Here is a 5,525-nt window from a genome sequence, read left to right as displayed (position 1 = left end):
CCCTGTAGCTTTGCAGAGCATGGGCTCTTAGGAGCTGGGTGGGGAGTGCTGTGCATGCACCTTCGTCCCTGTAGCTCTGCAGAGCATGGGCTCTTAGGAGCTGGGCAGGGAGTGGGTGTGCATGTACCTTCGTCCCTGTAGCTTTGCAGAGCATGGGCTCTTAGGAGCTGGGCAGGGAGCACTGTGTGTGCACCTTCATCCCTGTAGCTCTGCAGAGCATGGGCTCTTAGGAGCTGGGCAGGGAGTGGGTGGCATGTACCTTCATCCCTGTAGCTTTGCAGAGCATTTGTGGCTTGAGGAGAGGGAGCGACTCAGCCACATCATCTACCTTGGAGGAAGCAGGTGTTCCATACAGAGGCCAGAATGTCCCCAAGAGTGAGCTAAGTCCTTCCTGCAGTTTGAGTAAAAGGTGAGGATCTAAGGAGCACCTGCAGGGCAGGCATCAGAAATGCCACAGCATGCTCTCTCTGAGGATTCCCTGGTCCCCCTTGCCTCTGAGCTTGTCTCCTGCACCTTCCCTGCCCGGGGAAAAGGTAGAACCTAGCATCTCCCTTCTGCGCAGCAGTGAGGCCATCGCCTCAGTCATCTGTGGTGTCCCTGCACTAAGCACACCTGACCTCTCCTCACTTCTCTAGAAGACACTGAAGCTCAGAACCTTTAAGCAACTTTCTTGGGGCTGCACAGATTTCCAGAGCCAAGAGCAAGCATGGGCCAGAGTCCAGGCTTCCTCCGAGGGGGTGCAAGCAGCCCTTCCCCTCCCTCCTCCTCTTTTCTCCCTTTCTGATCACCCCCTCCCTCCCCTCCCACCCCATTCTCTTCTCTTTGTGGGTCTTCCTAGGACCTTTGTTGATGACAACATGTTGGAGGGAGACAGGATTTAATGTTTATTTTGTTTCTTGAATAAGGTTTGATGTTGCCTGTCCTTAATTCAAAAAGCAGGTGAATCAGAAGGCTTGCATTTCTCTTAGACAAACTCATCTTTAAAATATAATTCTTTGTTTTTTTTCTGTGGACCATGGAGCCCAGCTAGAAAGAAGGTTGGCTGAGCTTCTGCAAACACGCGTGGCCTTCTGATCTGAGGGTGTGAGTCAACAAGATAATCCACTCACTAATTGTTCATCCTTAAAGGTTGAACTACAGCTGGGAAAACACTGGCACTCACAAATCCATGGTTACTCGGGCCCCAGGCTCCATTGCAGCCCATCTGCCTCGGTGCTGCTGAGCAGTCAGTGTTTGCTGTCCCCTGGGTCTGCTGGCTCTTCACACTATTCACCCAATGGGCATCCCAACTGCCCCAGGACATGGCACTCATAATTCCCACTGTGCAGATCTGGAAGCAGAGGGACCTTCCCAAATCTGGACGCTGGGCGGGGCTGCAGTGCCCGGTACTGCAGTGCCCGGTACTGCCTGGTAGCAGTGGCCAGAAACAGATAGAGTGGAGCTTGTGGCCTTGCTGCATCTGATTCTAGAAAGGTCGGTGAAACAGTGAAAACTGAATCGCCAGGCGATGAGCAGCTGGGCCACATGCACAAAGAAATCCTGCTGTAAGAGGCTTTTTCCACTGGCTCACGTGACGTGGCTGCGTGTTGGGTCGTCCTGCAAACACAAGCAGAGTCATTATGGTGATTCCGCAGGAAATTCCCTCATGATGACACAGATGGGAAACTTCTTTTCCTTCCCAAGAAAAGGTCATATGCCCAAATCTTGGTAGAAAAGTAACTGAAACAATAGTAATTTTTGTCAGAAGGAATTTATTTATTCATACTTGTCAGGAAATAGCACCGTAGGCCTGTTGTCAGCCCTGCTGCTCCTCCAGGGCCAGCACTCGCAGGACAGCGCAGGACTGACGCCTGCACCTGGTGCCTCCCCCTCCCAGTGCCCACACACTGGCTGGCCTCAGGCTCACTCCCCCTGCCTGCCATGCTCTGCTCTCTTTCCCTGGTGGCTTTTGTTTTCTTGGTACCTCTCTGCTTATTCCTGCATCTTTGACCTTTTTAAAGCATGTTACTTTCAGCATATTTCTTGTCCACAGAGCCTGGGGATTGAAGGCCATTCTGAACTGACAGTCTGTATTTTAATGGAATGTCCCAGACTGCTATTATGTATGTAATGGCTAATTATTTGGTTCTTTTTAGCCATTTTAAGTGTATTATGCATTTTTTTTCAGTTTTTGGCCAGGGCTGGGTTTGAACTTGCCACCTCCAGCATACAGGGCCGGCACCTTACTCCTTTGAGCCAAAGGCACCGCCCTATTATGCATTTTTTTGTTCCTTATTTTTCCTTTCTCTGTATTTCTGGCCAGTTCCTCTGCACCAGTGTCCATGACAGCCTCCCTGCACCAGCTGCATGCACAGGGCCAGGCAGGGTGCTCCACGGGCCTCCCTGGTGGTCTCCAAGAGGCAAAAAGGGCTGGCTCCAGCCCACCCACCCCGACCCCTCATACCCAGGCGATCTGGGGAGCTTACAACTCCTCTTCCCACCCCAGCCAGGCTTAGGCTCAGATTTTGCAGAATTAATACTTTGGACTAGTATTGGGCTTTGGTTATGGTCCAATTCAGAAGTGTTTCAACTTCAGGACTGTTTGCCCAGGGCCTGCATTTGTCCTTCCCAGACACGCCGCCTCCCTCCTTGATGTCCGCGTGTGCCCCCTCTGCCCACTGGTCTGTGTGCGTGTTTGTTGTTCCAGAGGTCAGTGCGGCAACTGCCCCCTCAGGTGTTTTCCCTGGAAGGGTGCCTGAGTACTGACAACCTTCCTTCCTTCACGTGGCACCCTGAGTGTGCAGGACCTGGAGCTACATGCTCCCTTGCACAGTCCACAGATGTCAGAGAACTCTGAGGCCAGCTCCACTCTTCCCCTGTGTCATTCAGTTATTCTTTACTCCTGAAGTTTTCTTAGTCTCCCACTTGGAGATTCCCCTGAACATCCCAGAGATGGGCTCCCTGGCACCCATGGACCCAGCCTCTCTCGCACCATTGTGTGGGGCCTGCCCTGCTCCCTCTGTCTGTGCTCCCCTTGGCACCTCTGGTCTGGCAGTTGCAGGCCTAGCCTGTACTCCCCTCTGGCCTCCTTACCCGAGGTTCCCTTTCTGCTTTCTCCCCATGCTTAGAAGAGTCGATTTCTCCATCCTGACAGGCAGGGCAGTGTGGCTGGACAGGGTGGTCAGGCACGGCAGTGTGGCTGGGCCAGCGTGAGCCTCCTGTCTCTGGAGTGGAGGGATCCAGAGGCCATGGCAGAGACGAGATTTCCTTCTCACTGTGAAGGGAACCATAGGGAGGTTTGTGATCAGATTGGCAAACGTATCTTTGCTACATTCTGCATCTAAGTCTCGAGGCCAGTTCCACCTGAGGGGCCTTACAGGTTCAAGCTCAGTGCGAGGTCCTTCAGAGTCCGTATCCAGCTAGAAAGTTGACTTGGCCACTTTCTTTGCTTCTGCATTTGCCCTGAAAAGACAGTAAAGGTGCTTGGAGGCTGCACCCAGAGTTGCCGCCTTCGTGGTCTCAGTGTGGGTCTCCAGATGCCCCCCGGTGTGCCCTCCTTGCTGTGACCACTTACCTGCAGCCTCAGCTCCATGTAGCTCCTGGGAGCAGTGACTGGGTCAGGGTGCATGGCCCAGCTCTCCACGGAACTCAGCACTCAGAGCCATCCTCGCAACCACCCTGCTACTGGACAGACGAGAGCCCAAAGCCCAGAGAGGTTCAGTGACTTGCTCAAGGGCACATAGCTGAGGTGTGGCAGAGAGGACGGAAGCCCTGGGCTGAGTAACCCTGAGGTTCACGCTCATTTGTGGGTCATGCCCACAAATTCTGACGTGAAAATTGTCAGAATCAAAACAGAGTTACTATATTGAGAAAACTCTGACAAACAGAGCCAGGGAAGCCAGGTCAGGGTCCTCCCACTGCAGGCCTGATAACAGAAAGGGCTCTGCAGACACCACAGCCTCACACAGAGGCCGGCGCTGCCTGACACAGAAAGCACTTGTGCAAGGACGTCTGCCTGGCCTGTCCCATCTTGACTGATATCACCCTTGTTACTGATTTCTGTAGTTGAGGATAATTACCTTGCCATCCTCCCCATTTTTTCTTTCAAAACCTTTGTCTTCCAAGGCACACGTAGTTCACTACCACTAATATCCCTGTTGCCCTGCGTCATTCCCAGATAAATCCCTGTTCCAGAGCCACGTCCTGTTGGCCCTGTGTGCCGTAGGCCATGCTCACCCCATTTGCTGTGAGGACTCAGTGGGGTGGCCTTTCCTCCGCACAGGGACACAGCTCAGGAGGCCAAGGGCTCCATCCCCCACATTTCTGCCGTCCTCAGCATTCCTGTTCAGCCACCTCTCCTCTGATGCCTTTGTGTTCTGTGAGCTGGAAACTACAGTGTCCGCAGGATGGTCCCCCAGGAGCTCAGACAGGGCCAAGGAAGAAGCGGGTGGCCCAGGGAGCTGCAAGATGTGGTCCTGGGCCACTCCAGCTCCTGAAGCTGTAGTCGGCCTTCACTGGGAGGGAAGACTCGCACTCCACTGTTCCAAGACAGAGTCCCAGGTGTCACGTCACCTGGAGACACTGGACCTGCCCAGTGCCTTCTCCCGAGTGCACCAGAGAAGGGCCCACCTTCTCTTTCTGGGGGTCTTTGCCAATATAACCCTGAAGGGACAGCAGTAGGAAGTGGTGGCTGGAGCCAGGGCTCCCAGACATTATGCCCTCATGTACCACCCAAGGACAGCTGGGGATCCTGGTTCCTAGGGTAACAACCCAAAGGGACATGGCAGACACTGGAAGTTAGAACCAGGGGCCCCCACAGAGCTCCTGTGGGCAGGCTGTGGCGCTGGCCATTGTCCCAGGCCCTCTCTGGGGTCCTCTGTGTATGGTGGAGGGGGAGCCCTGCTAATGACTCCTGGGCCCTGAAAAACCAGCTGCTTTTTGCTGGGGGCCTCCCCATTCACACTCAGTCTGGTGGGAGTCTGGTAGGCATATGAGCTGGAGAAACAGCTGTGCTCAAACCACGGGGGTGGGGACGGGGCCCATGGCTCTGAGACCTCATGCTGGACAGGGCCCTGGGGTGCTGGAACAGGGCTGGCAAGCCCAGTCTGGTCCTCCCTGACTGTGACAAGGACGCAGGCCTAGGAGAGCAGGGCCATGTGCAGGAGCCTCTGGAGCTCGTCTGAGGGAGGGCTCTGGGCTCCCAGTACAGGTCAGGGCTGGCCAGACCACCACCAGGTCCCTCCCCGACCCATGGGATTGGAGCATCTTGATTCCTGGAGCAGCTCATGGTGGGTTCTGTTCCCAGATCCTGAAGGGAACCTATGACCCTGGTCAAAACTCAGCACAGCAGGATACAAAACAGAGCCAGGATCCCTCTTGTGAGTCTTCAAAGACGTGCACAGTCTGCCCAGTCACTGTGGGTTTGTATATGTGGACGGCCTCTCCTCTGGAAAAAACATCACGTCTGTTCCCTCCTGAAATCATGGCTTCCTGGCATGACTTCCCCAACAGGCCTCCACAGGGTTGCTGAGAGGTGGGCTGGGTCC

General features: G+C 54.5%; 1 long non-coding RNA gene across 2 annotated transcripts; it reads right to left on the bottom strand.

The window, feature by feature from the left end:
* Positions 1–867: 867 nt before the first annotated feature.
* LOC105888020 lies at positions 868–3,790 on the bottom strand. 2 transcript variants are annotated; one of them, XR_001161700.2, is made up of 4 exons: positions 3,554–3,787; positions 3,357–3,441; positions 3,073–3,253; positions 868–1,596 (listed from the first exon to the last, which is right to left on the bottom strand). It is a non-coding gene; the product is annotated as an uncharacterized LOC105888020 (long non-coding RNA). The 2 variants fall into 2 exon arrangements; XR_001161699.2 differs by having other exon boundaries at positions 1,560–1,719; positions 3,554–3,790.
* Positions 3,791–5,525: the final 1,735 nt, after the last annotated feature.

The sequence above is a fragment of the Otolemur garnettii genome, unplaced genomic scaffold, assembly GCF_000181295.1.
Source record: "Otolemur garnettii isolate 467f Iridium unplaced genomic scaffold, OtoGar3 scaffold00161, whole genome shotgun sequence".
NCBI classification, from domain to species: domain Eukaryota; kingdom Metazoa; phylum Chordata; class Mammalia; order Primates; family Galagidae; genus Otolemur; species Otolemur garnettii.
The sequence above is the reverse complement of the archived record's forward strand: the minus strand, read 5'-3'. Positions and strand labels throughout refer to the sequence as shown.